This window comes from Kogia breviceps, chromosome 6, assembly GCF_026419965.1.
Source record: "Kogia breviceps isolate mKogBre1 chromosome 6, mKogBre1 haplotype 1, whole genome shotgun sequence".
Lineage (NCBI taxonomy): Eukaryota > Metazoa > Chordata > Mammalia > Artiodactyla > Physeteridae > Kogia > Kogia breviceps.
In genome coordinates, this window is record NC_081315.1 from 76,172,202 (window position 1) to 76,199,235 (window position 27,034).

Here is a 27,034-nt window from a genome sequence, read left to right on the forward strand (position 1 = left end):
GAGCAAGGGAAGGGAACCCAGGGACCCCCGGAGATGGTACCAAGGACTCTGAACTCTCATGGGCGGTGGTATTGGGGTTTAGGCCAAGTTTAACTAGAGCTCCAAAGAGTATATAAGGGGGTACACCTGGTATCTGGGGTGTTCTTAGGCTAGCTGGATTTGTTGTTTCTTGTAAACAGAAATGAATTATGAATATCAGTCCAAAGTCAGAGACAGGCTAATTTGGCTTTCATATAATTCTCCAAGACTGAAAATCTGTGCCCATGTCTGGGATGGGGCTGAACCACTTGGGTGGGAATAGCAGGTCACAGGTCACCAAGAAAAGAGCAATGCAGGAGCAGGAAACTGGAAAAGATGACGCTTTGGAGGTATAGAATTCTGAGGGAAGTGACATGCTTTCTTCTGTGCATTTAAACTCCCCTTCCAGAGTAGTAGAGTGGTTTCATTTCCTGACACAGGGCACAAGCTCTCTTCTCTCAGAGTTCTATTCATTGCTTCTCTCCTGCGTGGTAATGCCTTCACCCACCCAATGAAACACATTCTGTCAGTAGCCCTGAGTCTGCACTGTTCCTCTGCTTACCTTGGAAATGGCCCCTTTTCATAAGCTGTTTTCAATGACTGGATTTGACTACAGCACCTGTTTGCCACCCAGATTGATACAGTGGCCCAAAGTCACAGACAGCTCTCTTCTTTCCTCTGTACCAAAGGTCTGCAGGAAAGAACAGCTAAAAATCCCTGCCTCTTTTTGTGGCAGGTGAAGACAGAAATGAGTTTAGGGCTGGGCAGCGGAAAACTCAAGGAATTTAGACTGGAGATATCCCACCTCAGATGTTGATCAAACTTGTGAAAATTAGGAAAAAGAAAAAGCTTAAAAAATAAAATCAAGCCAATCATAAAAGAATTGGAGACAAGAAGTAGAATTAAGCATATCCACCATCATGAAGAACATGGCATTTCCTCGTCACTGCATCAAAACCGCACACCCTCAGCCAAGGTACCAATGATATCCTGTTGCCAGATCCATGCTGATTCTCAGTCCTCATCTATGACTTTTCCCTTTCACTCTACTCCAGCCACACTGGCTTCTTGGCTTTTCCTCATACACAGCAAGCATACCTCCACCTTACAACTTGGTATTGGCTGTTCTTCCTGCTTGGAACACTTCCAGGTTCCAGGTGTCCACATGGCCTGCTTCCTCCCTCCTTTAATTCGGACTCAAATGTCACCATCTCAGTGGGGTCCAGCATGACCACTCTATTTATAATTACAAACTCCTCCCCCTTGTATTCCCAATCTTACATACCCTGCTTTACTTTTACTTTTTTCCACATCATTATCACTTCTAACATGTTATGTTAATTGCTTATTTATTATGTGTATTCTTTATTGTCTCTCCTCCCATAAAATTTCTTGAGACCAGGGATCTTTGTTTTTTACACCAATGCCCAGATATAGTCTAAGACATAGTAGGCGCTCAATAAATATTTGCGGAATAAGTAAATTTCAGAGGCTTTCAAACACAAAGTTTAACTAAATGCTGTTAACATGATGAAACAAGGCAGGAAAAGAGGCAAATGAAAAGATAAAAAGACCTGAAGTAGCATATTAATATCAGCAAAGGTAAAATTTAAGTTTAAAATCACTAAACAGGATAAAAAAAAGATATTCCATTATGATAAAAGATACTTTTTATAAAGAAGGTATAACAGTCATAATCCCATTTGCATCAAACACCAAAGTATGCATCAAACGTTAAACATCTAACTATAAACCAAACACTTTTAGAAATATAACAACAACTTGATTTTTAAAAAACATCTCTGGTGGTTAACTTTAGGATGCCATTAGAGTGACCTTGGATTGTGAATACAAAATCAGACAAGACAGAAGAGATGCGCAAAAATAATGCGAGGTAATGTAATAATCTATAAGAGTTGTTGAAAGGATCTAAAAATACTTGAGAATAGAATCAAGTAACAAAAAGATGAACAGGCTGTAAACAGGGGCTAAAACAACTTCTCTCTCCTCACATACTCATCAGAGAATTAAGGGAGAATCCAAGGAACCTGGATCACAAGATCACTGCAAGACTTGGAGTCTCCATTAGCCTAGTGAAGTGGAAGCTGCCAGGTCAGTTATGGTCTATGACCAGAACTTGTATAGCATAACTTCTCCCATATTCTAATGGTAGAAAGAGTCACAAGGCCACCCAGATTCAAAGGAATGAAAAAATACTTTCTATATCATGATGGGAAGTGTCAAGGTCACACTGAAGAGCATATTGGATGGGAATTGTGGTGTGGTAGCCATTTTGGAAAATACAATCTACTACAGCAGATAATTGGAATACTTAAAAAGAAATTTTAATATATTATCTTTACAATTTACCATGCAGTTGAACATGTTAAAAAATTTAATAAGTTAAGTTATAAAGGTACCCTAAGAAGGGATTATATATATGTGTGTGTATGTATATATATTTGTTTGTTTGTTTGCTAGATTTATAAATTAAATAATAAAGTTGTAAATTACACTTAAAATCTAAGTAGGTGGATTCTTCTTAGAATATAAAAAACTGGAAAGAACATCACTCACACCCTAAGAAAAAGTAGAATAATCTACAAAATCATAACTCTTCTGGGGTCCATTAGTGATCTGAAGTTATAGGGCAACCAGCTAGCCTGAAATCTAAGAGAAGATAGGCACTTCCAAGGAAAAAATATGAGTACTAGCTAATCTGAAGCAGAGCATGGAAAGAAGGCAGATCTGCCATGAAAGCAAGAAAAATTCAGCTAAAATCTGTAGTAAATTTCTAAAGTTGAGTTTGGGCTATCATGAGAGTATAGACACCCTGGGAGTCACAGGTAAAAAGAGGAGTCATACCGAATCAGAGGCTCTTCTCCACAGACCTCCTGAGAAAGACTGGTGCAGGGTAGAAGGTGGGAGAAATGCTTCCTCATGGATCAGACCTGTGGAAGGAAGATAAGAAAGATCAGACTTCTCGTCAGAAAGGAATAAAGCCTAAGGCAATGGGGGCACATCTTTAAAATGCTGGAAGGGAAAAACTGTCAACCCCAAATTCTATACCCAGTGAAAGAACCTTGCAAATATGAAGTGAAATTCAGACTTTTTCAGATAAACAAAGACCTAGATCATTTATTACTAACAGACATGAACTACAACAAATCTTAAAGGGGTTTCTTTAGGGAGAAGGAACATGATTTGAGACAGAAACTTGGATTAACACAAAAAATGAATGGCACTGGAAATTGTAAGAATGAATGGACTGTGGAACTCAGGACACTTAACATCATTTTGGGAGCACATCTGTAATCCAATGTGATTATACAGGCTACTTAATTTGCCTGAACTGCTCTGCAGGAAATTCAGCATTCTAAAGTATAATGAGAATGGTTATTTATGTACTATTTGGGGGGAAAGGCAACTTAGTTAAGGAAGAATGAGATTGGGACTAAGTTTATTAAAGGGCAAAGAAATTTTAATTTGTGTGGTCAAATGTTAAAAAAAATAAGTAATGCAGATAAGAAAAATTCAAGGAAGTAAAATGAGCATTGAAAATCTAAAGAAAAAAAGGATTACATTTAAAAATCTATCACTATAATAATTTAAAGCTTAAGTTAAAAGAAAATAGTACCAGAATAATGTTCTGACACATGAGCCATCCTCAAAAACACCACAAAACTTATACTAACCCAATATATCTCTTTGACTGTATTGGACAATTCTGGAGAAAGAAGGAAATAAGGACATAGATGAATTGACTAATTCTTTTTTGTTTACAAACAATTATATAGCACTTGGTATGTGCTAATTTCTATTCTAAGTACTTTATGAATATTAAATAATTTAATCCTCACAAAGACCCTATGAGGTAGATACTATTATTTACATCTTACAAATGTGATCAAGGTCACATGGTAAGTTCAAGATTGATAATAAACATATTTTCCCTAAAGTCTTTGCTTTCAATCTCTGTGCCATACTGCTTCCCAATACAATAATTGAACAAAACCCTACATTTCAAATAAAGATAATTTTCATTACTTTTTATATGCCTGCAAAACACTTATAAAGACTGATCATGTAGCTGGCTACAAAGAAAACTTCTGAAATTCAAAAAATAAAGATTTTATAGGTTATATTATATGATCCTAATTCAATGAATAAGAAAAAAAATATGAAAAGATGACCAAAAACTGTCTACTTGAAAACTAAGAAATATTTAGAAAATATTTGGCTTAAAGAAGAATCAAAAGGGAAATTACCAACCATCTTGAAAGCTATGAAAAGGCAACCTTTGTAAAATACTCTTAAGACTCTATGAAATTATACTAGAAAAATTTTACAACCAAAAGCCCTTCTTTGTGAAAGAATAAATATGAGAAGTAAAGAAACTAAATCCACATTGTAAGAAATTAGAAAAAGAACAATAAAGAGTGATTATAAAGATAAAATCTTATATTAATATAATAGAAAGGAAAAAAGTAGTTGAATACATAAATAAATTTAAAATCTTGTTGTATTAAAAATCTATACATTTGATAAACAACCTAATTTTTTAAAAGGAGAAAAAGCAAAATTATAAAAGATCAGGAAGTAGAAAGAACAGATATTAAAATGACTAAACATATTAAAAGAAAATATAATTTGAAACTTTATGGCAACAAATTTGAAAACTGTAAAAAACATTGGAAAGGAAGAGGAAAAATGATCTATTTTTGCAGATGATATGATTGTAAACCTAGAAAACCCAAAGGCATCTGGTAAAAATCCCCTAGAATTAAGCAGAGAATTTTGTAAAGTAGATGGATCCAAAAATATGCCAAAAAAAAATCATTAGCTTTTCTCTATTCTAGCAATAAAATAGGAATGGAAAAAAATCATTTAAAATCAATCCCTATGGAATATTTGGATATAACAAAAAAAGGAAATAACAAAATCATACTAAGATATGTAAAAGGAGAAATGGAAAGACATGCCATATTCTTGATGAGAAAACTCAATGCCATAAAAATGTTCCCTCAAATTGTGTATGGATTTCATGAAAACTCACAATAAGGTGGGTATTTTGGTTGTTTGTTTTTGGCAATTGGATAAAGTGATCTTAAAGTTTCTAGAAAAATATTAAATACTAAAGAAAAGCTAAGTAATTTTAGAAAAGTAAAAATGGGGCAGAGACTTCCTCACCAGTTATTAGAACTCTGTAGAAAGCCACTGTATTCAAATAAGTACCTTATTCGATCCCAGTCTGATTGCACATCCAGGGATATAGTACAAATATATGAGTAAAAATATAAAGATAGGGCTTCCCTGGTGGCGCAGTGGTTGAGAGTCTGCCTGCTGAGGCAGGGGACACGGGTTCGTGCCCTGGTCCGGGAAGATCCCACATGCCGCGGAGCGGCTGGGCCCGTGAGCCATGGCCGCTGAGCCTGCGCGTCCGGAGCCTGTGCTCCGCAACGGGAGAGGCCACAACAGTGAGAGGCCCGTGTACCACAAAACAAAAAAACTATGAGAGAAAAGATAGGCATATTTAACTCTAAAATTTTAAAGCAAAGATACCATAAAAATATCACCGACCATAGTAGGTTTGCAGAAATACATATTGTGCACATAGTATATTTAATTTTTATAATATACAAATATTTATTATAATTTGACAAGAGAAACAAGAACAAACCAGGGGACTTCCCTGGTGGTCCAGTGGTTAAGACTCCATGCTCCCAATGCAGGGGGCCCAGGTTGGATCCCTGGTCAGGGAACTAGATCCTTCATGGCGCAACTAAAAGATCCTGAATGCCGCAACGAACATCCCGAAGATCCCGGATGCAGCAATTAAGACTCGGTGCAGCCAAATAAATAAATAAATATTTTTTTTTTTTAAAAAAGAACAAACCAGTAGGAAAATGGATAAAGTCTGTGAATGGGCAATTCACAGAAAAGCAAATCCAAATGTCTGAGAAACAAGGAAAGATCCTCAAATTCACCCAAAGTGAGGGGAATGCAAATTAACAATGAGATATCATTTTATACCTACCAAATTGTCTAAAATTTAAAAGATCTGAAACACCTCTTGCTGGCTGGGTTGTAGGAAAGAGATCACTTTCATGGTCAGAATGAAAAATGCTACAGCCTCTTGGGGAAGCAGTATGGCGATATCTACTTCTAATTTAAAATACATGTACTGTTTAGGCCAGAAATCTTTTTCCTGGGAAACTCTCCAATAGAAATAAAGTCACTAGAACATAAGGGTTCATATAAAGTGTTTTTTTGGAAGGAGGGAGTTGTTTTATTTTATTTTTTCAAATTGTCTGTGAAAGCTACACTGTTTCAAGCAATAGGGAATGGCTGAATAAACTATGGGTAGCCTATGATAGAAACAACACAGCCTTGAAGAAGAATGACATAGAGTTCTGCTAATTGACAGGAGGAATTTCAGAAGGTATTGTTGACTGAGTAAAGCACAGTGTAGAAAAAAAGGGTAATATTTTTCTATTTTTGTAAAACAAACAATGATCAGAAAGCACCTGTGTGTGTATGTGTGCATCTTTACATGATTATATAGCCATGGGTAAAAATAGGAAAGATACATATTAGATTATTAATAAGGGTTATTTGGGTAGGTGGTGGGTTGGGAATTGATATGCTTGTAAGAGAAGAGGAGGCACCAAGCCTAAAAAAAGGAAAACAAAAAGACCACCCACACATGACCACACACATGTACCTATGTTTAAATCCATCACATACATGCATTTGTGAAAATGTATGAGTGTGTATTGTTCAGACATAAAGAGCTCACCCGGCCAGTTCAAAGGACTCTGCCTCCTAGATAATTTCTTCCTTTCTAGGAACATTTGCTATTCCATTTGTACCCCTGTACCAAAACATTCCCCAGGTAAGAATTTCTGGTTCTTGGATTCCCATTCTTAATTCTAAGACCTACCTACCCTCCCATGGCATAGTGTTTCATCTCAGAAACAGCGCTCAGAAAGGCTCCAACTACCTTCTGGAAATGAATATCTTTTGGCCTTTCTACCCCTGTCCCTTCTTGTCCGTACTTCCTTCTGTGAAACGACTCCCAGGTTAACCTTTGTAAGTAAAGCAAATCACACCATTTGGGGCAGCTTCTCTAGGGGCGTCGGGTCATGGTTCTTCTCTCCCCATGACAGAGAAGCCAGAAGGTGAAGGTACCTGGATAATGACCAGTTGCTCTTTAGGTCATAAGTCCAAGAACTTTAAAGTTGTCTAAGTTGTGAACTTCTTCAGAATCAAATACGAGGCCAAATAAAAGAAGACAAGAAAACGAACTCAAGATACCATTGGTCAGCCCACGCTGCTGATTGCACCCTCGGTGTTTACAGAATGTTTACTAGTTCCACATTCTGTGCTCACATCCACCTGCTTCCCTCCGCCTCCTTGTGGTGGAGCAATTTCCTTCACTTCAAAGGAAGCTCCAGGTGCAGGGAGGACCCAAGGGGTGTGCCCCCCCCCCTCAGAATCTGGCTCCTCTTCTTAATGAAACGTGTCCTCTCTTCATCTTATCCCAAGTTGACTTTTGGAGCTATTCCTCAATTCATTCATCTGCTTTTGAACTGTGACAGTGAGAAAGAAATGTAGTTTACTTTCTTCCTCAAGTCTCTGACCCTAACTTTGTCATGACATTTCAAACTGATTAACCGCAGAAACAGGAGGGATAATTACACATGTCACTAAAGAGAGAATGACACAAGTTAAAGGAAAGCAAATAGGCTGTGGGAGATTAGTTTTAAGCCAGAACTTTTGGGATGGTTTGTTAATGCAGAATTAGTTAACTGATGCTGTGTCCAACCCCTTTGCCATATGATATGTTTCTCCCAGTAAGAACTAGGGACCGTTTCTCCACCCCCTGTGAATCTGCCTGCACTGGCCTTGGCATGCCATGGGAGCTTCAGAGCCTAGGCCTTGAGGGACTTTGCAGCTTCCACTCTTGCCCTCCTAGAACCCTGAGATGGCCATGCTGTAAAGAAGCTCAGGCAAGTCTACTGGTGAATGAGTGACCTTTGGAAGAGAATGGAGGCTCTCACGAATGGCCAGCACCAACTCCCAGAGATGGGAGTGAGGCCATCTTGGACCTTCCAGCTAAAGGCAGCCTCACGAGTGATCCCAGGCAAAATCTGCGGAGAAGTAGCTCAACCAGCCCCAAGAATTATGAGAAATAATAAACGGTTGTTGGTTTAGTCACTGAGTTTTGAAGTGGTTTATCATACAGCAATAGCTGATTAATAGAGTGGCTTGGATGTTTTAATTGAGTATCCATCTTTTCTTTCTCTATTCTAGTGTTTCATGTACAACAGGGCTCCTTTTTAAAATTTTTTTCCTATAAATCTGGGAAAACACATTCTCTGCATGGACACAACGAACTCCTAAATACCATGTATTTAATAGTTCCTGGGAGATAGAAGATTGCAAAGGCAGGCACTACATCTTATATCTACTCTTCAGTATCCCATAGCCAGGATAGCATGGCTGGTGGAAAGTTAGCACATGTTGAACAAATTAAGTGTCTCCTGGGACACCTGTTGCTGCTTTCATCTCATTTTCTTAATACCTGCATGTGTCACAAAACGAATAGTGACTTGTTGTTGATTTGGTTTAGCTGGCCAGCTCTGCAGATGTTCCCTTGTTGCCTCACTTTTCCACATAGAAAGTTCTCAAAGATCCCAGCACGGAAGAAGAGAGCCTCTCTCCACTTGTGGAGGAACTGATCTCATTGGTCAAGAGTGTACTGATTATAGTACTACTAGTGGCAGGAAAGGCAGGAGCAGCAACTAATGTTTATTGACACCTTATCAATATGCCAGTCATCACTCTACTCACTTTACATGAATTAATTAATTCAGTTAATTAGTAATCTGTCATTTCCATAAGGCAACTGAGGCACAGATGGGCTAATTTATCTGCCGAAGCTAGCATGGTTACATGGCAGAGACTTAGTGCTTAGCAAACACTCTGACTCTTCGTGACTAATTGTATAGTTACAGCTGAAACGTTTAAACTAAGGAATATTAAACATAGTCATTTATAAAAGTTATCTAACAAGAATTCACCTATAAATGACAATCTCCAAAACTTTTAAATATCTCTGTACTTCTCATTAGTCAAGAAACAAGTATTACTGAGAGTATGTGTCTGTGTGTGTACACAGAAAGTTATAAAACATATAAACAAATACAAAAAATAACATCATATAAGAATCTTGGCTTTAAAGGCACTTACACTATTTTGAAGAGAGCAGACTTAAACAATGAAATGGCCAAAGAATAAGACAAGATACAACTAAAAAAAGAGCAGAGTAGTTCTGAGACCTCACCTCTTGCAGGGAAGAATCTGAGTCATATTTCAAATCTCCCTTTCACCTCGAAGCAAAACCACAGCTTTCATGTTTGGATGTCACGGCACTAAAAGATTGTTCAATAGCCCAGACTAACCTGTGTTAGCAACTAGAGTAATCTCCAGAAAAGAAAATTTACTTTGGGATTTAAGATGATCAAAACTGATTACTTTTCAAGAAGCTTAGCAAGCCAAAGCTGAAAACACAGCTGGGGAAACACTTGAATGTTGGTCCATGAAAATTCCAGTGAAAAATCCATCCTTCTGCCTCATGACGTGGATACTACACAACATACATGAGCCTATGGGGAAGCAGTTAACATTTTTATACAACCTTGTCAGTGAAGAGAAGAGAAAAATGTAGAGAGACATGCCCACCCACATCTTTGATGTGTGTAATGTAAATATCTTCCTTGTTTTATTGAAGTAAAGGCTAAAGGATTACGTTAAGTCCACCTAGTAAATTGTAACATGGGGATATTATAACCAAACTTGTAAAAATCTGATTTATTTTCTCAAAATTTAGTGCCAGTAGAATTGTTTTTGTTGGGTGAAAAATAACTTATATTTTTTGACCAGCAGTTAATAGAATTGGGGCCAATTTTCTCTATATAGGATTATTTTGACCTTTCTGTCCCTGGAACGATAGGCCTTTATATATTAATGATTATCTCTGGTAGTATGATTATGAATTGTTGGTTATTTACTTCTCTTTGCTTTTCATTATTTTTGAAACTTCTCAAAATAGCATATATTGTTTTTATAACAAAAAGATATTGATTTTTTAAAAGCAATCAACCTACCTAATTTCCTTACTGATAGACATTTCTACAGTATTCAAATAATGTGCCCTTAACTACTTTGCCTACCAAATAAATCCTTGTCTTCAGTTTATTTAAAAACAATTTTCCAAGGAGGATGGACCTATAATCTGTCATACAGAGTGAAGTAAGTCAGAAAAACAAATACCGTACGCTAACGCATATATGTGGAATTAAAAAAAATGGTACTGATGAACCCAGTGGCAGGGCAGGAATAAAGACGCAGACGTCGAGAAGGGACTTGAGGACACGGGAAGGGGAAGCTGGGACAAAGTGAGAGAGTGGCATGAACATATATACACTACCAAATGTAAAATACATAGCTAGTGGGAAGCTGCTGCATAGCACAGGGAGATCAGCTCGGTGGGTGCTTTGTGACCACCTAGAGGGGTGGGACAGGGAGGGTGGGAGGGAGACGCAAGACGGAGGGATATATGTACACGTATAGCTGATTCACTTTGTTGTACAGTAGAAACTAACACAACATTGTAAAGCATTTATACTCAAATAAAGATGTGGAAAAAACAAATTTTCCCTTCCAGAAGAATTCTTATGATCAATTTTCACTGATGCCTAGAAATTACGCCAAGGCTAAGAAAACTTTGACACAGTACTTGAGCCTTGGAAAAAAATTACTGTGAGGAGGAAAGAAATTATGCCTTAAAATTCTTTTTTCAGATGACTTGCTGTGTAGTTCATTAGCAAGAGACACAAGAAGTACTTTCTAAAATAATGGTCCAGAACCTTGCTCTTTGAGATAACAAGGCTCTGTTTTTGCAGGTGGCCTTCTACTCAAAGAACAAAAACTGGAAGCATCCATTGAATTGCCCTGTTTACATGTGTTGAGTCATGCTAATGGAAGAGAGCTAATCAAGCGCTGGGTACAAAGCCCTTTATGTAAAGGAAAAGGACCAGCTTCAGATTCACTAACCCCAGATGCAAACACTTTCATGTGTCTCTACAAAGACTCAAACCTACTGAGGAGGACTCTGGAGGCAGATCAGGCCAATAGAAGGATCATGTGAGCCAGAAATGTGAGCCACATACAGAATTTTAGATTTTCTAGTGGCCACATTTTAAGTAAAAATAAACAGATAAGTAAATTTTACCACTACATTTTATTTAACTAAATATATCCAAAATAGTATCACTTCAGTATTAGAAAGGTATTTAGATAATGTACATTCTTTTTTTAAAAACAGTATTTGAATTGCAGTGTATATTTCACACTTACGGCACAGCTCACTTTGGACTAGCCACATTTCAAGAGTTCAAGAGCCATACGTAGCTAGTGGCTGCCTTACTGGACAGTGCAATTCTAAGATGAAAATGTTATTCTCACCAAGTAGGATTACAGGGTCTTAAGTAATTTTTTTACATTGAGATATAATTCACACACTGAAAATCATCCTTTTAAGGGTACAATTCAGTGGTCTTTAGTATCATCACAAGACTGTTTATCACCACTCTCTATCACCGCAATCTAATTCCAGAACATTTTCATCATCCCCCAAAGAAATTCTATACCATTATCAGTCACTCCCAATTCTCTTCTTTCCCTAGCCCCAGCAGCTACTAACCTACATTCTGTCTCTATGGATTTGCCCCTTTTGGACATTTTATATAAATGGACTCATTTATATGTGGCCTTCTGTATCAGACTTTTTTTACTTAGCATAATGTTTTCAAGTTTTATCCATGTTGTAGCATGTATCAGTACGTCACTTCTTTTTAAGGTTGAATGCTATTCCCTTGTATGGATATATACCACATTTTAACTATTCATCAATTGATGGGACTTTGGGTTCTTTCCACATTTTGGCTACTATGAACAATGCTGTTATGAACATTCATGTAAAGTTTTTGTGAGAATGTATGTTTTCAGTCCTACTGAGTATATACCTAGGAATGGCATTGCTGGGTCAAATGGTAACAGTGTGTTAAGCTTTTTAAGGAAAAACTTATTAAACTGTTAAACTGTTTTCCAAAGTGTTTGTTCAATTTTACGTTCCCACCAGCAGTGTATGAAGGTTCCAATTTCACCACGGTTTGTTATTGTCTGTCTTTTTTATTATAGCCACTTTTTAACAAATGTGGAGTCAGCTAGTGTTTCACAGATTAAAAAATATTAAAACTGTGCTTACCAAAATGCAACAGGGGCTATGATATTCCTACAGATTTCAGAAATTAACGATTAGGCTCACATTTGCCAAGTTTACCTGTAATGAAACACATTGCAGCTTTGTTACAAAGCTGTTTTATTCTCTCTGTGCCATCAGCCATTGAGGTGAGTTCTTTTAGCAACCACAATTAATACTTATCAGCAATTCCCCAGTGTTTTATATATATTAGCTTGTTGAACCCTCACATTGGCCCTAGGGGGTAGGTGTTATAATTACCATCTGCATTTTATGGTGAGCATTCTGAGGCCTGGCAGGTTAACTAATTCCCCAAGATTCCACAGCTTAGCCTCCATGCTTTTAAGCCATTAACTTACTTTATCTCATTTGTTAACACTGCTTGGTAGGAAGTAATCACAGCTGCATCTGCATCACCTGTGAACATGTTAAAGAACACACTCTAGGGCCCCAGCCCAGAATTACTGCATCACAAACTGAGAGTGGGATCCAGCAATTTCTGTCTTATCAAGCCTTCCGTCATTTTTATGTATGCGAACATTTGAAAACCACCGATCTAGAGCAAGAACATCATAGGATCACAGTTTATGGACAAACCCCTACGAGTCAGATACAGTGGCAGGTGTTAGATGCATTCCGTCTTGAGGCTTCAACACTGAAAAGGACATTGCTGTCCTTCCAGTGCTTAGAGTCAAGTGAATTTGATAGATGCTTGGCTCAGCATTACCTTATAGTGTGATTGGCTCTAAATTAAGATATGCACGTGAGGCTCCGCCCAGGGAAGGGTGAGAAAACTCCCAGGAGGAAATGCCTTCTTGAGCTGCCAATAAATTTAGAAAGCCGACATCAGTTTCAGGTTATTCACGTCTATTTTTTACTCCTGTGACTTTCCAGAGAGAATCCAAATTCTAGAGCATGACCTTCAAAATACTTTACTAACTGGCTCCTACTTCTTTCCCTACTTCATCTGCTCCGTAGCTCCTTGCTACTCAAAGTGGGGGGCCACGGCGCGCTGACATCACCTGGGAACTCAATAGCAATGCAGAATTTCAGAGCTCACTCCTGACCTACAGAATCAGAATCTGCCTTTGAACAAGAACCCCAGGTGATCTGCATGCATACTGAAGTTTCAGAAGTATAGCTCTAGCTACTGGGAAGGACCGAGCCATTCTCCAGAACTGCCCAATTATAACCTCTGTGCAGCACCCTCTGTCCAGAATGCCCTTCCCTCCTTTGGCTTCTCTGACCCTCAGAGAAGTTGGACATCCTTTCATGACAGCACCCAGACTGCAGGTTGTGTATTTACCTGTCTTCAGTACTAGACTGAGAGCATCTCAAGGTCAGGGAGATCATTTTATTTTCCTCTGTAATCTGCAGGGATTTGGGACTTACTTGCCACGTTGCATATAATAGGTGCTCAATGTTCCTTTGATGAAACAACGTGTGGATGAATGAGATGTGACAAGTACTCAATGTAGACACCACATCTTTGGTGAATTTTACCTCGGGACTGATACTCCCCTCTGTCACAGTCACATAATTCTGGTCAGTTTTCTGGTTCATAAGCATCAGAGAGAACCAGACAGAAACTTAGGGCAACAGGGGACTGGGAAGTGGCCAGGAGTTAAAAGAGAATATCTCGTTTCTCCTTTTGAAAAGATTGCTTTATGATTTCTCATTCTATTTTGATTTAACAGATCCCACCTCAAAAGACAGAGACCGGGCCCTGACAGGAAGCGTGTACGGGGTTGAGAGCTGGATTCTGAATATGGTGCTGATCCGGGGTGAATCATTTTGGTCCTTTCATTTCACCTCCTTGGGTTCTGTCTCCTCATTAATAGGTGAGGGAGTTGGACTAAGCAGTCCCTTAGGTTTCCCCCCACCCCATCATAGATCGCTTTAAACACTAAAGTGCTAATATTTGTTAGATATTAATGTAATCTAATGTAGGCAACTTTGGGAAATTAAGGTTTTATTTGAACAGGCCCGTGGAGGATGATCAGTTTTCAAAATCTCTTTCATAGGCAAGTAACACTAAGCTGTATGTTTCTCTTATTTCCGTAGACATTTTAAAAAAACATGGTATATTGTATTTTAAGGTTTTCATGAGAAGGAAACTATTGAATGGAACCTGCTTCAGAAAGATGTAGGCGTGTCATGAGCCAGGAAGAGTGGATTTTGATCAAGAAAATTGGCATGTGCAATAAACCCAACTTTGTTCTGAGTGATTAAGTACTTTAGAAATCCCATTGATGCCTCAAAGACTGCATCGATTAGAAATTACTGACAATTTTCACAACACTAGCCTTGCATGTTAAGGCCCCGGTGTCGCGGGAGGGAACAGTAAGGCCCTGTTGGCACACACTGGGCGGCTCTCACACACGGAGACCGTCAACCTGGCCGGCCTGGGGAGACTAGGGCTCCCCTTGTTTCTCTATCACTCCCCCACCCAAGGGCTGGCAAAGGACCATTATCTCTCATTCTGACATCGGAAGAGAGATTCTGAATGCCAGGAAGGAAGTTTTCCAAATCGGTATAAAAACAAAATCCTCTTATTACAACAGGATACAGTAAAGAAAACAAAGAACGATGCTCATGAGAGGGAAAAGGTTTAAAAGTATAAACAAAACATTTCTGAGTAAACGAAAAATTTCTGAGAAAACCAAATACCCCTAAGGCAGCACAGTTACTTGTATTTGCTGGGGGAAAAACAGCATCTCTGGAGAGATGAGAGAATGAGTAGGGCTGATGCATTTGTTGCCAGAAAGATCGCTCACCTTTGTCTATGTCAAAGGGCTTTAAAATCTAACTTCAGTAACTGGAAGTCAATGGCATTTTCTTTCACAATTCCATTTCTCTTAGAAGTAAACTATTACTCTTTGGGAGGGAAGTTTTCATGAGTTTTGCCCAGAATTGAATATGGTTGTACAAGAAAAGTGGAAAGAGCTTGTCTTTTCATTAACCAGAGATCAAGGAAAATGCTATGTGGCAGTATTTAGTCATAAAGAGCTTTAATAACTTATCCTAGCTCGGGCTGGAAGAGATTTCAAAACAGTGAAATCTAGTGCTGATGTTGTCACTCAGGTTCCATCATCCTAGACTGAGCATGCAGTATGGCTAGAATATATCCAAGACCACCACTGTGAATTGCTTGACTAAAATGAGAGCTAACTTCATCTCCTTTATTCCAGGGGATGGAAGGGGAAAGAGGTTTGACTCCATAGAACATGAATGAAAATGAGTCAAGAGCCATTCTTACACAAACTGTATGTGCCTGTCAGATATTTGTCAAGAGTACTGTGACTAAATGGTAGGAAGAGGGTTAGGAAAGAATAAAACATCATTTCAACCACTTGCATCCTCAACTGAAGTAACATGGATGTGTTTCATTTCTGCTAGAGCTACAGAGAATGTGTAACTATCCAGAGATTTGTATGTAGTCTTCCTAGAATCCTCACACAAACAGCCTGATGAGGTAGGTTTATTATTGATCCCATTTTATAGAAGAGTTTAATAGCTTGCCCATGGCTGCTCGGCTCATAAGTATAGCAAACGCAGAATGTAAACCCAGGTCTGTTTGCACCTGGAGCTCAAGTTCTATGCTTTGAACTTCTTTTAGTTTAAATGGCAACCTTGGGGCTTCCCTGGTGGCGCAGTGGTTGAGAGTCCGCCTGCCGATGCAGGGGACACGGGTTCGTGCCCCGGTCCGGGAAGACCCCACATGCCGCGGAGCAGCTGGGCCCGTGAGCCATGGCCGCTGAGCCTGCGCGTCCGGAGCCTGTGCTCCGCAACGGGAGAGGCCACAACAATGAGAGGCCCGCGTACTGCAAAAAAAAAAAAAAAAAAAAAAAAAAAAAAAAATGGCAACCTTGCACTGAAAAATCTATTACATTTATAGGTAGTTACTCCTTAAAGGAATACAGGTTTTTCTGATTTCCAAGTTACTTTTGTAACCTATGCTCTTAACGCTGTCCTTTCTGCTTGCCTCTGAGAAGCAGACTCTCAGTTTCTCCTTTTCTTGAGGCTCTTCAGGCTCACCTTCTTACTGGCTGTCTCCTCTCAATACACTCATGCCCCAGTTTCCCTTGTTTTGAATAATTCTTTACTTGACTCTTTTGTAGCTTCTAACAATTACTCTATTTCTCTCCTTTCCTCAACAAGTGGTCTCTTTCGCTGAGACTTCCTGGCCCTCACTGCCCACCCCCGACTCTGCTGCAGTTGCATCCTCACCGGCACTTGTGATCTCTAACCACCAAACCTGAAGGCCTTTCCTTGTTGTCCTTCAAGGAAAGGCCTTTCTGCAGCATTTGGTCCTGCAGATCATCCACTGCTTGGAGAGCTGCTTGTGCACATTAGACACACAAAAATTTAATAAATGATTGGTTAAAAATATACTCAAAGATTTTCTAATTCTTAAATACAATGTATATATGATTAAAAACAAGAAAAAAATTTTTGCATGTAAACGTCCTTCTACATTTTTAAAGAATTCATAAGAAAATGATTCTAGTTAAGGAAACTGCCCAACATTTCAACAACAGCCCTCTTTTGCAGAGTAAGGAATAAATTCAATAATATTTTAAAAGATTTATATATATTTGATTAATATTTTAAAAATTATAGGTGTATAACATATAAAAATTAACTCAAAATGGATCATTGGCATGGTGACTGCAGTTAACAATACTGTATTACATATTTGAAAGTTGCTAAGAGAGTGGATATTAAAAGATCTTACCACAACTTTTTTAAATTAAAAAAATTTTTTTTATCAGAGTGTGGTTGCTTTGCGATGTTGCGTTGGTTTCTGCTGTATGGCACGGTGAATCAGCCACAAGTATACATATATCCCTTCTTCCTTGGATTTAATGGTAATGTTTTAGTGTATGTTTATTCGAGCTATTTATAAAAGCAATATAGGGGCTTCCCTGGTGGCGCAGTGGTTGAGAGCCCGCCTGCCGATGCAGGGGGTGTGGGTTCGTGCCCTGGTCCGGGAAGATCCCACATACCGCGGAGCGGCTGGGCCTGTGAGCTATGGCCGCTGAGCCTGTGCGTCCGGAGCCTGTGCTCCGCAAAGGGAGAGGCCACAACAGTGAGAGGCCCGCGTACCGCAAAAAAAAAAAAAAAAAGCAATATATTCACAAAAATTTTAAAAATTATATAATACTGTAATACTGTTTTCTAATCTGCCTCTTTAACATAATAAATTTTGTGACTACTTATTTAAAAAATAAGTTCTTACCACATTAAGAAAATTTTGTAACGGACTTCCCTGGTGGCGCAGTGGTTAAGAATCTGCTGCCAATGAAGGGGAAACGGGTTCGAGCCCTGGTCCAGGAGGATCCGACATGCCACAGAGCAACTAAGCCAGTGTGCCACAACTACAGAGCTCACGTGCCACAACTCCTGAAGCCCACACGCCTAGAGCCCATACTCCCCAACAAGAGGAGCCACTGCAATGAGAAACCCGCACACTGCAAAGAAGAGTAGCCCCTGCTCGCTGCCAACTAGAGAAAACCCATGTGCAGCAACGAAGACCCAATGCAGCCAAAAATAAATAAATAAATTTATAAAAAAGAAAATTTTCTAACTATATGTAGTGATGGATATTACCTAAATTTAATGGTAGTGATTTTGCAATATACACATATATCAAATCATTATGTTGTATACCTAAAATGAATACAATGTTATATGTCAATTATACTTCAATTTTAAAAGAAGGATCATTAACTTAAATGCAAGAGCAAAAGCTAAAACTCTTAGAATAAAACATGAGTCAATCTTCATGAGTTGAAGATTGAATTAGGCAATGATTTCTTAGATATAACACATAAGAAAAAAACAACAAAAGAATAAATTGGTCTTCATCAAAATTAAAAAACGTCTGTGCTCCAAAGGATACCATCAAGAAGATGAAAAGAGAACCCATGGAACAAGAGAAAATATTTGCAAAGCATATATCAGATAAGGAACTTATCCTCAGAATATATAAAGAACTCTCCAGGTTCACCTCAATTTCTGTGCTTGAGCAATAAAGTGGAAATAATTTTAAAAAGAATATATAAGGAACTATTACAACACAAAAACAAAAAGACAAGCAAGCCAGTCGAAAACAGGGCAAATGATTTGAATAGACATTTCTCCACGGAAGATATACAAATGGTCAAAAAGTACATGAAAAGATGTTCAGCGTCACAAATTATTAGGGAAATCAAAATCAAAATCATGAGATACCACTTCACACCCAGTAGGATAGCCGAAATAAAAAAGACAGACAAATGTTGTCCTGCAATGAGATATCACTTCACACCCATTAGGATGGTTATTATTTAATAAAAGCAAAACAGAAAAAACGTCAACCCAGGATGTGGAGAAATTAGAACCCTTGTGCATTGCTGATGAGAATGTAAAACTGTGCAGTTACTGTGGAAAACAGTAAAAAAATTAAACACTGAATTACCACATGATCCAGCAATCTCATTTCTGGGTATGTATCAAAAAGAATTGAAAGCAGGGATTCAAATAGATATTTGTACACCATGTTTAGAGCAGCATTATACAGCATAGCCAAAAGGTTAAAGCGACTCAAATGTCCATCAATGGATGAATGGATAAACAAAATGTGGTGTATACATACAATGGAATACTACTCAGCCTTAAAAATGAAGGAAATTCTGACACATGCTATGACATAGATAAACCTTGAAAACATAAGGCTAAGTGAAATAGGCCAGTCACAAAAGGACAAATACTATGTGATTCCACTTATATGAAGTACCTAAAGTAGTCAAATTCATAGAGACAGAAAGTAGAATGGTGGCTGCGAGGGGCTTAGGAAGAGAGGAATGGAAAGTTATTGTTTAATGGGTACAGATTTTCATGTTGGGTAGATGAAAAAGTTCTGGAGATAGATGGTGGTGATGGTTACACTGCAAGTGAATGTACTTAATGCCACTGAACTACTTAAATATGGCAAAAACAAAACAAAACCAACCAAGCAAACAAAAAAACAAATGTTGGCAAGGATATGGAGAAACTGGAAACCTCATACATTGCTGAGTTTTAAAAATGGTACAATCAGGACTTCCCTTGTGGAGCAGTGGTTAAGAATCCACCTGCCAATGCAGAGGACACAGGTTTGAGCCCTGGTCTGGGAAGATCCCACATGCTGCAGAGCAACTAAGCCCGTGCACCACAACTACTGAGCCTGTGCTCTAGAGCCCATGAGCCACAACTGAGCCCTCATGCCACAACTACTGAGCCTGAGCGCCTAGAGCCCACGCTCTGCAACAAGAGAAGCTACTGCAATGAGAAGCCCACGCACCGTGAGAAAGAGTAGCCCCAGTTCGCCGCAACTAGAGAAAGCCCACACGCAGCAACAAAGACCCAATTCAGCCAAAACTAAAATAATTAAATTAGTTAATTAAAATGGTACAATCACTTCTGAGTTTGGCAGTTCCTCAAAATGTTAAACAGAGATGCCATATTACACAGCAATTCCACTCCTTGATAATATATATCCCTAAAAAAATTAAAAATATATGTCCATATAAAATATATACACAAATGTTCATAGCAACATTCTTCATAATAGCCAAAAAATGGAAACAGCTCAAATTTCCATGAACTGATGAATGGATAAACAAAATGTGGTATATCCATATAATGGAATTTTACTCACCAATAAAAAGGAATGAAGTGCATGCTACAACACAGATGAATCTTGAAAACGTTATGCTAAGTGAAAGAAGCTCAACACAAAAGGCCCCATATCATATGATTCCATTTTAAAGAAATGTCCAGAATAGTCAAGTCCATAGAGATAGAAAATAGATTAGAAGTTTTCAGGGGCTGGGCAGAGTGGGGAATGGAGAGGGACATGACTGGGTCTGGGTTTCATTTTGGGGTGACGAAGATGTTCTGAAATTTGATAGTGTTGGTGGTTGCACAACCTTGTAAATGAATTGTACACTTTAAAGGGATGAATTTTGTAGTATGTGAATTATAACTCAGTAAAGCTTTTTTAGAAGAAAAAATAAGTAGGGATTAGCTACCTGCAAGTTAGTGTTCATTTCCTCATTCATTCATTTACCAAATATTTGTGGAACATCCCTTGAGCAAGGGATTGTGTTAGGTACTGGGCATAACAGCATTTGGAAAAAAGATTCATGGTGACCAGACTGGAAGGGCGCCAAGAGTCATATGGACAGGTGACAATATTGGGAGTTAGCCAATACAGAGAATCACATTGCTTCTCAGTCAAAAATCATTTCTTTACATTCTTTTTACCATAAATAGACAAGCCAAGGAAGGAAAACAAACTCTTCTTCAGCTCTTTTGTGATCCAAAGAAAGCTCCACGGTGTCTGAGGGGCTTCAGAAAAGAGCTTTATAATCATAAAAACCAGACTTGAATATTAATTTTACTTTTGAAATCTAATAAAAAAACACACCATATGCCCATCTTTGCCAAGAGCCTGAAGTGAAAAGTGAAGCTAGGAGAGCAGCAAGTGATCTGGAAGACTGGACCTTCAGTCCTCACACATCGTTGACAAAAAAACACCGTATAAAATGAGTGGCCAAGGACCTGAGGCCAGCTTGGTTGGACAAGAACGGCATGTGAAAGTACCACCTGCTCCAACATGTCTCCTTGTCCCCTCAAACGCATTTGCCCCAGGTACATTCATAGGTTTTAATGCTGCTGTGTGGCATGGGATAGTTCGTACCCAGACTTTGTCTCTTAGGCCAGTGGTGTCTTCAGGGAGAAGGAAAGCTTACCTAGTGTAACAAGATTCCCCTAGATGGTGTGAAGAGGACCGGGTTTGGAGTTATTGATTACCTATTACTCTCTTATCACTGTCCTTGAAGATATAGAGTGGTCCTCAGGCTGTATTCATCTTTCCTACTGTGATCTGCTCGTTAACATTTATAAGAAAAGCCCAATCAAGTTTTGTTAAACTGATTCTAACAGAGTTGAGCAATCTTGTTGAAAGTTTAATTTGCTCCCAAATAACTTGGTTGACTCTCACATTACTTCCTTAAGAATTCCTACGGATGGTGAGCTCTTATGTTGAAAAGAACTCAGTTACAAACAACTCCATCAAAAAAATGAGATTTTTTTTGCTTTGAATTGATTTTTTCCTTTGACTCCAATAAAATATCATCCCAAAATAAATGCTCCCAACCTAAAGAAAATTCAAACGTTAAAGGAATCAAATAATTGTTGGCTGTATGGAAGCAAAGTAATTTATTTCTCTTTCTAAAATGTGCCAGTGGGTAAGTCGGTCTTGAGTTACCACCCCTCTGAGATGCCATAATCTGCTCAAATGTAATGCTCTGAGCAACATGGATGGGCTTGGAGGGCATTACGTTAAGTGAAATAAGTCAGACAGAGAAAGACAAATACTGTATGATCTTACTTATATGTGGAATCTAAAAAGTACAACAAACTAGTGAGTATAACAAAAAAGAGGCAGACTCACAGATATAGAGAACAAACTAGTGGTTACCAGCGGGGCCAGGGGTGGGCAATATAGGGGTGAGGAGTAGGAGGTACAAACGATTGGGTGTAAGCTAGGCTTAAGGATGCAGTATACAGCACTGGGAATATAGCCAGGGAATATAGCCAATATTTTGTATAACTGTAAATGGAAAATAACGTTTAAAATTGTGTAAAAATGAAACAATGCACAAAATTTTGAAAATAAAAAACTAAAATTTTCAAAAAATGTAATGCTCTGAGTTGACCCAGAACCTGTTAAAGGCTCCACTGCCATTGCTGCCCTGCTGAAGGATCCGGAAGTGGTTTTTAGGGAGCCTGCGCCCTCCTAATTAGCCAGTCCTCCTTTTGCACTTCCCACGGGAGGATTCCAGGTGGGTGTTCAATGGGAGTGCTCAGCTCCTCTGGGTCAAGTGGACCTAGGATTTACATAATTCCAACTTCACAAGTCTTTGAGGGAAACTGCATTTAGGAAGCAACAAAAAGAGAAGATTGTGGGTGTCAAGTTCACAATGCTCCAATCTGAGGGCATTTTTCTTAAGCGCAAAACCTGGAGGCAGCCATTTGGTTGGAAGGATGACGCAAGTACAGACTTCGTGAAGCTGAGTTCACGGGGCAAGGGCGCAGGTTTAGAATGTTTGTTTGGGCTGACTAGGGGGCTACCTGAGATGGGAGGGGTGGGGAAGCCCCCTCCTCCCTGCCTCCAGCCATCCCTTGGTGCACCCACAAATGAAACAGGACTGGAAGCTGCCCTTGGAAGCTAGAATAATGGCCACCAAGAAACAGACCAAGCTCACACCACCTCTAGCAAAGGGACAGAGTTTCAGTGCTAAGAGCTTGCTCTGGCTCCTTCTGGTCTGTGTTGGCCCATCCTTTCAAATATGTCCAAGGCAGTGCCAAAGCGTGGCTTCTCTCCCAGACCTGGAAAGAAAGAGTGTTGTAAAAGATGCAGTGTGCCTTCCAAATGGCCCATCTGCACACAGGCTGCAGCCCAGCCCAAGGGTTCTCTGAACCAGGAGCAAAGCCTTTTGCAACAGAACGGAACCAGAGGTCAGAGACAGGCTCAGACCTGGGAGGGAAGGAAAAAGACACCCACTTCCCTTTTCTGCTCAATCTTTGGGGTGATCAGGGTGGTGGTGGTTAGTCGGTGCCTCTTCCCAACGGATCTCAGCTGGACAACACTGAGGCCAACACCCCTGGCTTGGATGGAGTCTTTTGTTTTGTTTTACATGACAGAGACACCACGGTTTGATTTTTTTAAATGAATGATATGATTTTGAACAAAGGAAAAAAAAAAGATCCTCTCTATGTATCCACAATAAAGACCACAAATATATCTATTTTTCCCATTACAACAAAACACTCTTCTAGCGAAAAGCCCAAATCTACACATTGTACTGATACTGTTTTTTTCTATTATGTTTCATTGGTTGGGGGGAGAAAACCTTCAATCATCTGTGGAAATATGAGTATTTTTCCACAGAAATAATTTCTTGCTTAAAAAAAAAAACGAAAAAGAAGAAGGGTAACAGCACTGTGTGAGTTTCAGGAGCTCTTGCTTAGAACATAGGCTTTTAAATTAATAGCAAGGCATTAAAACATCCTGTCACTCAGAACAGGATGCTTACACAATCGATCCTCATTATTTGTGGATCCCATACTTTTGGATTCCTGTATCTTTAGCCCCAAATTCAATGCTTGTGGCACTTTCACAGTCATCCGTGGACATGCTCAGACACATTTGGTTTCTTTTATCAGCTCTCATACTGTAAACGTGTCCTTTTCATGGTCTGTTTAATGCCACTTTTTTTTTTTTTGCATTTTTGTGCTTTCCATCATTGATTTCACTGTTTAAAATGGCCCCCAAGCATAGTGCTGAAGTGCTGTCTAGTGTTCCTAAGTATAACAGGCAGTGATGTACCTTGCAGAGAACATAGGTATGTTAGATAAGCTTCATTCAGGCTCGAGTTATGGTGCTATTGGTCATGAGTTCAATGTTAATGAATCAATACTATACATTAAGTAAGGAGTCTATAAACAGAAACACGTGTAAAACAAGGCTATATATTGATTGATTGCTGAAAATGTGTCCAGAAGCTTGCAGGAAGCTAACCCTATATTTCTCCTGGGAACAATGTTCAGTATTTGCTGATTCAGTGTTTGCAGTGACTTTATGGAATATAGCCACTGGGAATATGGAGAATCAACTGTGTCACTTTTAGAAGTTGGAGGTGCAAATCAGGATAGGACATGAGCCTACCTGGGTGGGTCAGGGCCTACCTGGATGCAGAGGCCAGTTCAAGCAGGCCAGTCCAGGTAAGTCAGTGAGGGGAACTAGGTGAGAACTTTGCAGTGAGGCCCACTGGGCTAGAAGTACAGTACTATGGACTGGGTCAATATGCAGAATGAGGGGAAGGGGTGGAGGGGAGGGGGGAGGGGGGCAGAGGCCCATGAATGTGAGGGATGCAGCCACTTGGAAACAATCTCAGTACCCAGTGGCTGGTTTTCATGGGGTCTGTATATCCAGTGGGGGTGAACGATCAGGAGCCAGGTGGGATAATACAGGCGCCTGAACAATCTTGACTGGGTAAATTAATTCTGGGCCTGATCTCAGGTACAATAATCCCCTTCTCCTGGCACCATTTTTGGGATGATCCTCCTGTGGACCTCCAACAGAAAACTTCTAACAGAAAGCTTTCCAACAGGAAGACCTGAAGACACAAAAAGATTCCTGAAAAATCTAGTTTTACTTTATATTTGATAGGAAATCTAATCAAACTGGCTGTTGGCTCTCAGATTAAAAGTGAGAGTTTCTTCTTTCACTTCTGTTGCTACTGTCCATGGAGGCCTCTTCTTTTCATTAGGACTCTGATCCCAACACAATTCCAAACCACCCTATCCTGACATGCTTCGCCATGGAACAATTCAAAAAAAAAAACCCCAACTTCCCACATTGGCTGCACATTTGAAGCTTCTGGGGAGCTTTAAAAAACCCTGATGTCAGACCTCCACTTAAGACCAATCAGATCAGAATTTCTGGGGGATGGGACCTGAGCATGGGTATTTTTTTCAGTGCCCGTGTGATTCTGATATATTGGCCCCAAGTGACTGAGGCATGCCTGATACAGTGATTCTCAATCCTGCCTGCAATTAGAATCACTCTGGGACTTAAAATAAATCTAAGGTGAATTGATTTGGAACCCCCTTGCAGGTAGAGAAAGCCTGGGCACTGGTATATATATTTTTAAAGCCCTTGAGAATCCCTGGCTTAGTGAGATGCCATAGTTATCACATGTTTGAAATAAAATCTGCTAGAGAAAAGCAAGGAAGAGAGAGTGCAGAAAGTGCTGGTGATAAATATGAATGTGGTGAAATATTTCAATGTGATAAATATATGAATATAGTGAAAGTGAAACCAGGCATTGGATACCTTCAAAGATCCTGGTCCTCTGATTCTTCTAATCCATTGAATCTTCACCTGTGAGGGGAGGCAAGTGGGCCATTGAGGGGACCGGGGGGGCTGGGAGGAGCAGATCTAGGGCCATATTATCCAGGAACTGCCCCAGTGTGAGGTCTACTACCTTCAGTTTGGCTGCTGCAGTTGGCCAGGCCTTTGGAACTGACACTGGCACTCAGCATGGGTCTCCAGTGACCACTGGGGCAGTGGTTTCTTCTCTTCAGGGCCCCCTTCTCTTACACAGCTGCTCCCCTGAGATGTAACACCCGCCCCCCGATACCCCTCTCTACCTTGGCCAGGAGGGACGGCCCACAAACAATGACTGACTAGCAGGGGTGTTGGAGTCTGACTCCCTTGCCTCAAGGTGGGATGAATTCTGAAGGGTAATCCATGTTCTCTGTCAGATCAGACTAAAGCTAGAGTAACTGTGGCTCTATCTTTGCTTATAATTTCGCTGCCCTATCCTGCTTCCCTCAGTCCCCTTCTCCTGAGAGCCCTTCCTCAAGAAATCCTTTGTATAAGAATCCTTGTCTCAGGCTCTGCCTCTAGATAACCTGTCTTATGACAATAGTGATTAGATAGTATGTGGGTGATGGGGAGGTTGTGGCAGGAAGAATATGAACTTGGGAGTCAGATATGTCTGGGTTCAGCCCCAATGTTATTACTTCTTAGCTGCAAGAATCCATCAAGTTACCTGGAAGCTATGATCCTCTGTTTCTTCTCTTTACAATGTGGGATGGCCACACATCCCTTGCAAGGATGTTGTGAGGATGACATTAAATGCAACAAGAGAATGGATGTGAACATCCATGGCACATAGTAGGGATCCAGTGATGTCAAGTTTTCTTGCCTCCTGGAACCTTCCTACCATCTCCCTCTAAACTTGGTTCTCCCCTGTTCTCTTTGGTCCCCATGCACGATAATTTTCTTAGTCTCTCCATTCTCTTTCTCTTTCTTTCCTTCTATATCTTCCTTTTACTATCTCCCTTGCCCAGGGTTTCTCATCTCATTTTTTTTTGTAGTGCTTTCCACTTCCTCCAGCCATGATAGACTAAGAAAGATATACAGTGATATACAGAAATACAGATCCTTGTTCTGTGGGCCATGGCCAGGGAAGCTGCAGGGAAGTTAGCCATTTTTGCCAGCTCAGCAGAATTAGGCTGCGTTCAGTTTTATCAACAGGACTCAGGAGGCTGGTTTGTGGCTTTTTCTGAGATAGTGTTTAGCCAGGAAAGGATATGAAATTTTCCTTGTAAGATGAAAATAAGGCCATTAAAATCCAATTACACTAGTGCTTAACATAAAGAACCCTCGTCAACTTCAGTCTTCAATTTCTGGGCCAAACAGTGGGGTAGAGGAAGCGGATCCCCACAGTCAGGACTTGAGACAAGAGTTTACTGGCTCAGCCACAAACTAGTTGTGGGACTTTGGGGAGATTGCATAACCTCCTTAGGGCCTAGTTTCTCCATCACCGCGAAGGCTCTATAGCGAAATGCGTGCCAGCTCCTCCACAAGGGACCTCCTAGAATTCAAAAAATGTTTTTTTGGGGAAGCACTGGAACCCTACACAGGAACTGATTGAGAACAATGTATGTTGTTACAAATATTCTTGTTAATAACATTATGAAACCATTGCAATTCAACTCTCCAGGGCATGGAGTATATGGTAAGTCATGTCTGTCATGATAACACTCTCCAATGAAGAGGGTGGGAAATCTGAAAGTCACACA

General features: G+C 39.6%; 1 protein-coding gene across 3 annotated transcripts in view; it reads right to left on the bottom strand.

The window, feature by feature from the left end:
* Window positions 1-27,034, bottom strand: part of LNX1 (ligand of numb-protein X 1) — a 207,519-nt gene that overhangs the window by 155,965 nt on the left and 24,520 nt on the right. For all 3 annotated transcript variants that reach the window (XM_067036080.1, XM_059067628.2, XM_067036079.1), the window contains exon 2: window positions 2,884-2,969. The gene's annotated coding sequence lies outside the window, so the exon portion shown is untranslated. The remainder of the gene's footprint in view (window positions 1-2,883; window positions 2,970-27,034) is intronic.